A 10,782-nucleotide genomic window follows, 5' to 3' on the forward strand; every position below is an offset into this window, starting at 1 on the left:
GACTAGCTCATGTATGCTCCTTGGTTGGTGGCTTAGTCTCTGGGAACCTCCAGGAGTCCAGGTTAGTTGACACTGTTGTTTTTCCTATGGTGTTGTTTACCATCCCCTTCCGCTCCTTCAGTCCTTCCCTTAACTCTTCCATAGGGGTCTCTGACCTCAGTCAGATGGTTGGCTGTGTCTGCATCTGTCTCAGTCAGCTGCTGGTAGAGTTTCTCAGAGGACAGCCATGAGCTTTGTTTGGATCGTTGACCCTCAGTCCCCTCTATGCGTTGTTTTGACTTTCGACTCCATTGTGAGCTGGGTAGAGACATCATGAGATGTCAGGGGAGCTTTGGTCTTAGGTACTTCTTGAGAATTTTGGACTAAAGCCTGAATCTGCAGCCAACTCTTAGTCCTAAGGCTTTGACTGAGCAATGCTTACGAGGGCAGATGAACTCCTCTGCAACCCTGGATGTGTATGCCAGCTCCCCAGTACTGGGACAGACACCCGAGGCAATCAACCTGTAGAGAGAAAGGGTTTATTTTGTGTCACAGTTTTGGAAATCTGACGCTCTGATCAGGCAGGCCCACTAGTTTCAGGGCTCTTGGGAGGGACAAATGGCATCCACAATGAGCCCCTGACAGAACAAAACTGCTCACTTCATGGTTGGGAAACAAGTGGAAAAGAGACAAGAGAAACTGGTTTCCACAGTTCTCTTTAACAGCATGCTCCCGATAACACAAACACCTCTCACTCAGCTCTACCCTGAAAAGTTCTATCACCTCTCAAGAGCACCAAAATGGGGCTCAAGCCTCTTAACAAGGAGACATTTAAAGGATACTTAAGATCCAAACTACAGCAGCCAGTGTAGGAATGATAAAAGATTGTTAGTTGTTGGTGTTTACATTTTGTACTAAATTAGGAAAAAAGTGTATTTTGTTAATTATTGATGAAATTTTAAAAGTTTTCATTTTAATCGTTTTAAGCTGTGATTTTTAATTTAATTTAAAATGTTTCCAAGTATCTTGTATTACATGCAGTTTTAATTCAAAATATATACAAGTGCATATTTGAAATATATACAAGTATAGGTGATGATGAAGTTTAAGATAATCTTATAGGCATATTTATCTTCTACTTTCAGGATTTAACAGAATACAGCCTGACAGACATGAAGGAGAAATGAAAAGGTACCCTGAAAGGAGAACAAAAAGACTGAATAAATACATTTTTGTCATCTAAAGACTGTGAACATCTGATGGATTGCACAAACAGATCTTTGAGTCAGTGAAACCTTTGAATTATTGTGCAAGAATCCCATTTACTCCACCCAGTTACATGCAATATCCTCTCCAACCCCTGCTTAACTCTACCCAAGAGTAGAAATGCAGTTAATGCTTCCACACTTAGCTGGTCTCTGCTGAAAGCCGGCTTATTACAAATTTCAAGATCATGGACTAAATAGGAGATTTGGATAAAGAGCTGCCGAGGCCTGTATTCACTCATTATTCGGATTAGAACCTTTCAGCATAGGATACATTGTAGCTGAAATAGTGGCACCCCGCCCCAGTCAGAGCTCAATTCAATTCCTTTTCTCCCCAATGGATTTAATTTAGTGTGTGTGTGTGAGTGTGTATGTGTCCTGATAGTGTTTCTCTAGGCAAGGACAGCTGGTACCAAGTCTCTTTTTGAGCAAGGGAAATATACACGCATGCACACACTCATGAGCACCCATAATTAATTGCTACAATATTTGAATAGTGCTTCTTTGTAGCTCATGTAGGCTGTTCATACCGATTTCCTCTCTTAGTGCTCACAACAATCCTATAAAATTATTCACTGTGTAGAAAAGGGAACTAAAACTCACAAACTGTTTTAAAGCCAAACCATTGGAGACAGAACAAGGACACCAGTGGGCTTTATACCACAGACAATTCTGGGGGAGCCGTTTCTACTGCTCCCTATCTTTGCCACATGGCTAGCACAGAGGTAGCCTCAGGTCTGCCAGACACATTGGGGTGATCAGAGTTTCATATTTCTCTCAGCTTGAGCAACTGTCTGCTATAAATGTGAAACTTGTGACTTTGTCCCTTTGGGGGATTGATCCATCAATGTGGATTGTAACAACCCACTCTTACAATGGTGCTGGGTAAAAGAACATGTTTAACCCCTGAAGACCTTTGTAGACTCACAAACGACATTAGCAGACCGAGGTATTTATCATCCTTTACACTAAAATGTATTTTGTCTGATATACTAGTATGTTGATTTATAAAAAGAACAGTTTTAGTTTTGAGGGTTTCAGTCTATAACCAACTGACTGTGTAGCTTTGGTGTGTGATGACACAGTATATAGTGGCAGGGATGTGTGGAATAACCAAGTCATTCACTTTATGTCTGGACATAAAAGAGAGAGATGGGAGAAGAAGGCAGCTTTCTTTGGTAAAACTCTAGCGAGCAGAGCCTTAGTTTACTGGAGACCCCCTGAGTGAACCACGTGGAGATGAGAAATCGCTGCAAAAAGCAAGAGGAATTTTTAATGTTCCAGCATGCTGGGGCCATCCTGCATCCCAAAAGGAGAGGCGACCCTGCAGCTTGTTCATCGAACATACAGTCTCTAGGGGTAGTGGGCATTAGTCACAATGTGGTTGGCAGAACAGTGACCTTTTAAACTGATCGGTCTTCAGGGAATGAGGCGGCAAGGACCTCCCTTGTCTGTGTGTGGCCAAAGGTCTATTGTCCATGTGCTCTGGATGCCCCCAACTCCGCAGGTCAGTCCCCACCTCCTGCGGTCTGCGAAATGTTAATTAGCCTCTGCCTTCTGGAGGGGAGGGGCGCCTAAGTGTCCTATGGCCTTTCTTTTCCAGGAGGGGAGGGGTCTGGTGGAATTTTCTTCTTTACTTTCAGGGCAAATTTTCACGGGCTTAACATTTCTCCTTCCCTCTTAAAGATTCCACCTCTTGCAGTAGTGCCAAGATGGTGAATAAGCTTTGTCATGTGGGCTTTTAAAGGACATTCCAGATCTGAACTACAGCAACTGGTAAGAGGTCTTCAGCTGTAATTACTTAAAAGGTCTTTCAGAATGAGAACATTCTGTTACTCTACTTAACACTATGTGCCAAGAAGTTGCTTAGTAAACCAAATGATCTTGGCCTAGAAAAATCTCCAAACAGGTGACCAGGGTTCAGCAAAGAGACGAGCCAAGGCAACTTTTAACATTTGAAACAAATCCAACTTTTTAGACAATAAACCTATATAAATCCCATAAGAATTAGGGAATTAGAATTAGACGTGAAATATAAAACAAATAGAAGAACACAAATCCATAGAAGGAAGCCCATTAGAAAGTTATTGGGTATTTTGGTAGCCCTCCTAAGTATAAAGATCATTAAAGAAACCACAAAGAACAGATTTTAAAGTAAGAAAAAAATTTTAAACCTGCATGTCAGAAAACATAAATAAAATTAAGATACGAGTAATATGTGAAGCAAAATATATCTATAATAAAATGTCATTCTTTTTGCTTCAGACAAGATCTCACGTTGAAACCCTGGGTGACCTGAAATTTGCTAGATATACCAGGCTAGCTTGGGTCTCGCAGGAATCCACCTGTCTCTGCTTCCAAAGAGCTGGGATTAAAGATGTGGCAGAACCAGTCTCAGCTTGGAGGCTTCTCTCAGCCTCAGTGGTTCTGAGGGAAGGGGTGTTTGAGGGCTGAAAAACAAACGACTCAAAGTCAAATCATGGGTTCAAGCTTGCGGCCTATGTTCTGCTGGAGATGGCTCCCTAGACGGCTCTCTGTAGACAGCTGTTGGGTCTGTAGTCTGCTTGAGACAGAATTTCAGATAGCTCTCCCTTTGTGTTCTGCTCTGCTCTAGATAGTTTTTTTTTTTTTTTTTTCTTGTTTTTCTAAAAACTCTCTGGTTGAGAAAGCTTTCTGCTCAAGGCAGCTCTCTCTCCGATAGTAAAAATCCGAAACGCCCTCTGGATAGCTCATGGGTTTTCTGACGAAAGTCAGAAAAGCTGCTATAAGAGATTATTGGATCTTCCAACCAAGTCAGAAATCCTGTTAGAAAAATTCTAAAAGTAGTTCTTGGGTTTTCGGATCAAAATCAGAAAGCCAGAAAAAAATTCTGAAAGAGCTGTGTTCACTCTTCAAACAGCTTTCTCTGGATAGCTGCTAGAAAACATTCTAAAGAGGTATGTCGGCTCTCTAAGTAATTCTGACCTTAGTCAGAAATCCTGTTAGAAAAAAATTCTTCAAGAGCTGTGTTCACTCTCCAGAGGTCTCTAGACAGCCTACCTCTAGCTAGAAAAAAAATTTCTAAAAAATAACTGCTGTCTCTTTATTCTAACTCATCTCATGCAGACCAAAAGCCCAGTTATTAACATATTAATTCATTTATTTATTCCAGGTTCCCCCTTGACCATCCCATGAATCGGCAGCATTTCGAGACCATAGCCCCTTGACTCTGAGGAAGAGACGGCAAGCATAAGCACCGACAATAAGATAGCTGCGTGGGAGCCTGTCCTGGGATTACCATTCCAACCACACCTGAACCTAAATTCTCTCTGTTCCAGGCTGACCCTGAATTTAGGAATCTGCCTGCATTTGTAGCTGTCTTACGTTGTGGCTTTCTAACCAGCTGGCTTGTAGTATAGCTGCTTCTGTTCCTTTAGCTCTGTGAAGCTCCTTATATAATTCATATTGCACCCTTATATTTTTAACTTGTTGAGAAATTGTATATTTTCTAACTCATGTTTTTAGAGTTCTCTTTCACAGCCTTAAGGGCTGTCTTGAAAGTTTACTATTTTACTGAGGCATTAGCCACACCTCCACCTTCCAGAGTAACGATGTCTCTGATTATCATAGAGTCACTAATGTTAACAGGGAGGACATTCTTCAGAGTAATGTGAGAATATGTACATTATTATACATAAAAGCCTTATGTTCACAGCAGCCATCAACACTCATGGAGGCCGATGCCCTGTTGGCCCTGTCCCAGGGGCAGAAGCCATGTCATACCCATGCCCACCAAGGCCATGCCAAACTCGGCATGCGCAATTTATATTATTCTTATATTATTTGTTTTTCAATACTTATTTTATTATTTATTTATTTATTTATGTGTGTCTATGGGAGTATATATGCATGGGTAGGTGTTCATACATACATATGCATGTGTGTGTGTGTTCTGGCACACAGAAGCCAGAAGTGGGCATCTGATTGCTTGGAGCTAAGGTGCCTGTGGGATGCCTGGGTTTCTGTGTGGATGCTAGAATCCAAACTCTGCTCCTTAAGACTGTGCAGCAATCACTCTTAACCACTCATCTCCAGCTTTATGCAAAGGATACAGTTCACAAAGAAAGGGATACAAGCTTCTGATAAGTACTCTTGGAAATACCACCAAAAGTGCAGCTACAACTCACCGAGATACTTTCTACCTACTCAGACTAGTTATACGATGCTTGTGGAAGGGAACATTTTCTGGAGATTAAAAAATGTTTATTTCCTTGAATTTAGCTGGACCTATATGAAGAATACGAACTATTAAAACATTTGTTTTTCTTCTTAGGCCACGGGACATACCATGTTCCTGCATGGAAAAAATTGTTTTAAACAAGTTTATTTTAAACATACTTTCTCCAAATCAATTTTTTTGTTTAATGTAATCTCAAGAACATTGACAAATTGATTTAAAATTTTCTTTTATGTTCTGAGTTAAGAAATTTGTTGGGTTACATAAAATTCTATGATGGAAGAGATAAAGTCAAGAAGATTGAAATAGAAGTAACAGGTAAAAATATGCATACAATGGAATGTAAATTTGTATTATTAACACACACACACACACACACACACACACACACACACACACACACACACACACTTGGTTCCAGATGAAGCATTCAGATGGGGCAGACAGAGTCAAACTTAGTATATATATATATGAGAATCTAGATTGTGATAGAAACAAAGAAAAAATATTTAAAAGATGATATTGGATTGTTTGGCAAATTGGGAAATAGTAAGCAGGGATTTTTAAGAAAACCTAAATAGCACTAAACAAACAAATCTCAAATGGAATCAATTAAATATGGAGAAATGACACATTGGCAGAACCAATTATATAGTTAGTTACTTAAAACTACCACAAAAACTGTATCTCAACCCCCACCCCCTCGAAAGCTATATATTTAGGGCCTTTAAAGCAATTTCCTTCCTTTTAGTCACATAAGGGGAAAATTGGGGCTGATTAGATAATCCCAAGTAGGAGGCCAACTTATTAAGGCAGATGAATGCACCTCTTGTAGCTGAGGCCCAGAAAAGACACAAACAAGCAGTGTGTCCTCCCTGGGCAGGAGCTCCCCTTCCAGGCAATGCTACCAACAGCTGCTGCAGTGAACTCAAAGCATGGGCCACTGCCCGGCAACTTACTAAAGAATGGGTGGCAAAGGCTTTTAAGGTCCTTCACTTGGAAGGAACTGCAGACCATCCATTTTCAAACCCAACCTGATGGTTATTATTTGGAGGAGGACACTCTTCTTAAAGAAATGGTTGTCTTGGAGGATATTCACAATGTAAGAGTATTTTCCGAAGAGAACCAGAGACCTAACTATATCGATTCATTCATTTTATGTTGGTAAAAACAAAACATTAATTTCGAAATATGAACAATGTACTCTTTAAAAAAAGTTGGGTGTGTGGAAAATTGAAAAAAAAAAAAACCAAAACAAACAAACAAAAAAAGACTTAGTAATTAGTTGCTGAACCAGGACCTAAGAAATACTAACATACTAAGAACATTACCTTCTTATGATTGCTTTGAAGTTGGGGTAGGGTGCAGAGAGAGTCAACGCATAGCTCTCTCCCAATTGGGACATTCCTTCTTGAAATGTCCCTTTTGTCCAGAGGAAGCATGCTTTGGAAGGATCTGTCAGAATGCCTTTTCACCCCCCAGGTCACCTCCGTTATAGCTAGGATTTCATCCTTCTTCATTCTTGTCTTGACTGTAATAGACTAATGAAGCAGTCTAAAGTCTTACCTGGGCCATTAAACAGCTTCTATATTACAGATTCTACAGATCCCTAATACCAATTAGGTGGTAAAATTGTCCTTTGGAAGGACTTCCTCCTTCATGAATTCTAAAGTTTCTTAATGTGTTTTTATATTGTCTCTCTTACTCTTAGAAAAGTGATAGAAGGCTCATGGGTCCCCCCCAGATTACAGTTAGAAAGTTAAGCATAATTGGAGGACTTTATTATAACCCTGTGGAGGACCTCTAAAACACAATCTATGCATATGAAACATCTGCAGTCCCTTGTTTTTCTCTGTTCCCCTTGGTCCCAGCTGAGCCTCCAGTTTGAGATGGGGGTTGCTTATTGTCACATAGGAGCAGAAGAGGCAGGGACCTGCCAGTGTTCTGGAATAATCATTGCTAGTGTTGACTGCCTGTTCATTACCCCACCCCACCCCCTTTTTCTATGGATGTCAAGGCTTGGTTCAGAATAAATATAACATCCCATCGAGACCCGTACTTCACTGGCCAGGATTTTTCAGTGAAACTGCCTAGTTCCCTTTTAATATCCTTTAGCTCAATAAGGGAGAAAGACCGGTGAACGTAGATGGCCACAACATCTCCCATCATTTCTTGGAGAGGAAACACCCTAGAGGTTGAGGCAATCGAGTACCTTGAGAGCCTGAAGTGGGAGCTCTCCTGGTTCCTCAGGAAAAGATGGGGTACAGGACTTCAGGAACATTTGGAGGCTCAGAATTGAGTGCAGGTTTAAGCATTAGATCCTCAGGCCCCCTTTTTGAGGGAACTGGTCTGTAGACCATAGCTGGAATAGAAGGATCTAGATGGCAGCTCTCAGCCAGTTCTGGGTGGACCTGGAGAAGAAAAGCTGTATATAGGGGATTTCAGACCATATTCCTCCCTTTTTTCCAAAATAGGTATAGTTGGAGAATGTAATATAATTAAGCTCCCTTGGGATAGCAGTTTTTAACATCTCCCAAAGGGTATTGCTGTCAAGCTACCTGGAGGAAAAAAAATGAGGCTTTCTTTCTTTTCTTTTCTTTTTTTTTTTTAGCTTGGTGAGACAGATTGGAGCTTGGTTGAATCAAATGCAGTTCCATCACTGAGGAGCCCCCAAAGGCACTTTGATCATCTTCAAAGCTGTGTTCCTGCAGCTCCTTGCTCAACTTGAAGGCACCTCTACCAAAGAATCTCCTCTTTCAAGCAATTGTTACTGTTTATAGGACCTTGGGGAGGGGCCTGTGCCTCCCTGTGGGCTTCAGAAACATCTTAAGACTCCTCATTTTATCTGCTTTCTTGGACATAGATGCCTCCCACCAAATGAGATGAGAGAAGGGGTAGCTGTATGCTGTGGCTGCCTCTGGCTCCTGTCAAGATGCAGTCTTTCTCTGAGTGGGTCTATTTGGCTGGACAAATGCCCAGAACCTCAGGGACTTCATCTTGAAGAAAATTCCTCTCTGAATAACACCTGCATCACACTGGGTTTACTAAGCACTTTCACACAGGGGTTTGCCGTTTCCTTCTGGGGACCCCAGTGGTAGTTTTGCATTAAAATGTGCCTTTCTTTAAATCACAGTTTGCATAGTAAATATGACCAGTTAAAGCCGGAGCAAATTGCCGATCAATCCTGAACTTGTTAGGTGAGCCACATGAAAGACTCAACCAGCTACAAACAGCATTAATGGCAGAGGCACAGCCTAGCCGGTATCAGCCAGCCCAATCAATGGCCAGTCATGACCCCCACCAGAGTCAGAGAGGTTAAAGGTCTCACTCAAGATCACCCACAGTCCTCCAGATCAGTGTCACCCACTCTAGGAGGACATAGATGGGGCTTGGGACCACCTGCCCATTCCTTCTCTAGCCTTGTTGCTCCTGCACTGGCTACCTTCATTTTCTGTTTGTACCTACAGTTCCCAATTCATCCCAAGATGAGGCTTTCTTGCTAGGCTTTCCATGGGTAATTCTATCCAGTATTTAATTAGACATCTGAGGGACAGTTTTGGAGAGGTCATAGAGCTGGATTGTTCCATCCACACTAAGATGAAAAGAGAATGATAGAGAACTCTTGGGTGGGGTCTGCCCATTCTCACCCCCATTTCCAACTAGGCTCAGGGCAACTCCAGCCTGCCTGTCGAGAGGCAGCCAGTGGTCTAGTTGGTCCAAGGAGTGGGATTTTTGCATTTCCTCGTGGCTCAGCAATGGTTTTCCCTTCTCTCATGTTTTCTACTGTTGGTTGGTAGAGTACTCAGTTGAGTCAAGCCAATTGAGAAGATCATGTTTCTCTCCCTACAAGCCTGCAGGAGCTTGGGCGGGTGTAAGTGCTCCATAATTTTTTTTTTTTTAAATCTGGATATCTATGAAATTGTCATTCTTTAAAACAGTGTATTTGCTATTTGATTTCCTGCATTCAGAGTTTGAGAAGGAAGTGAAAGACCATGAAAAGGGAAAAGTTCCGTGGTCCTTCTTGGGAGTCAGACATGACTAGATAGATTTGATAAGTATCCACCAGGACTTAGCCACCATGATGTTCAAGTTCTCCTGAAGTGTCAGTTCCTGTGGAACTTGTCAAATACGAAACAATGTCTGTGAGTGGTCATCGAAGTGGTAGATGTATGGCAGGAAAAGGAGGAACTGAAAAAGGGGACTCAACGAATCAAAAACATGTCACATTAAGGACTGAAGGATCAAATGTAGTAATGAGGTAACAGATGAGGAGTAGGGAGACCTTATTCAGACTTCTATCCCAGTCACGGGTAGAGAAACGTTACCATTCTGTTCAGAGACAGAAGGTATGTCCAGACATGACAAGTAAAGAGGTCTCTCTGTTGACCTAGGGCCATAAGTAGTCCTCAAGATTTGGTAACCCCAAGACCCTTCTTAGAATCTCAGAGTCCTGTCTCTTGACTTAACAGTATAAATGCCTGCCCTGGTTCCCTGTAATAGAGGGGGGAGAGAAATCTTTCTGTTTGGTTGTTTGAGATTGGGTTGTCTTTTCTTTTGGGCCCCTTTTCTATACTTCCTGACTCGTAGAGAGGGATGGGGGACTGAAGTATGCTAACTGTGGTTGAGGGTTTCCTTTGGCTGGCAAAGAGTATCTGGACATGGGAAAGCCAACTGTTGTTCCTGATCCCTTGCCTTCTGGTTCTCAGCCAGTTACAGCAGCCACAAATGTCTCTTCAAATTCCAGGTCAACCTCTACAGATGTAATAAAGGCCCAAGTGAAATGTTGACTGTTAGATGTTTGGATTCTTTCTCCCATGTCAAACAAAGAATTGGACTCATAGGACAAGTGAGCAAGTGAGGACTCAGTAAGTGGAAGTAGGTATTTATTGAAGCACCAGAAAGCACCCCTCAGAATGGGTGGGGTCTTCAGAGCTGGCTGACTTCCAAGTCATCTCTGGGGGCACATATTGAGCTCCTACGGTTTCCCCTCTTTTGAGATTTCATTCTTCCTCCTCAGTCCCCTCTTCTCATCTTCTACTACTTCATCTTCTCTGCCCAGAGATAACAAAGGCAGATGACTATGTTTGGCTACATTCTATGGATGACTGCATTTAGTATGTGGGCACATTATCCCTTCACTTCCCACCTCTTCTTTAACTGCCTATTTCCTGCAAACTACTCATACTAACACAATTATGTATAGATAAGAGAAGGACTGATTCCTGCAGTAAACAACTATATCGTCTCATCACCCTAGTATATCCATTTAAATAGAATCTTGCTTTCCATGTGCACGTGTTCTCAAAGATCTTGTTATGGGAT

The 10,782-nt window shown here is 41.7% G+C and overlaps 1 long non-coding RNA gene across 3 annotated transcripts in view; it reads left to right on the forward strand.

Moving 5' to 3' along the window:
• LOC143443707 (uncharacterized) overlaps positions 1-10,244 on the forward strand; it is a 25,549-nt gene extending 15,305 nt beyond the window's left edge. For 2 of the 3 annotated variants that reach the window (XR_013112908.1, XR_013112905.1), the window contains exons 5-8: positions 1,125-2,751; positions 2,931-3,020; positions 4,396-5,778; positions 8,072-10,244. This is a non-coding gene — a long non-coding RNA (uncharacterized LOC143443707). The remainder of the gene's footprint in view (positions 1-1,124; positions 2,752-2,930; positions 3,021-4,395; positions 5,779-8,071) is intronic. The other variant, XR_013112906.1, reaches the window with a different exon arrangement.
• The last annotated feature ends 538 nt before the right edge of the window (positions 10,245-10,782 follow it).

Source organism: Arvicanthis niloticus, chromosome 10 (assembly GCF_011762505.2).
Source record: "Arvicanthis niloticus isolate mArvNil1 chromosome 10, mArvNil1.pat.X, whole genome shotgun sequence".
Classification (NCBI taxonomy): domain Eukaryota; kingdom Metazoa; phylum Chordata; class Mammalia; order Rodentia; family Muridae; genus Arvicanthis; species Arvicanthis niloticus.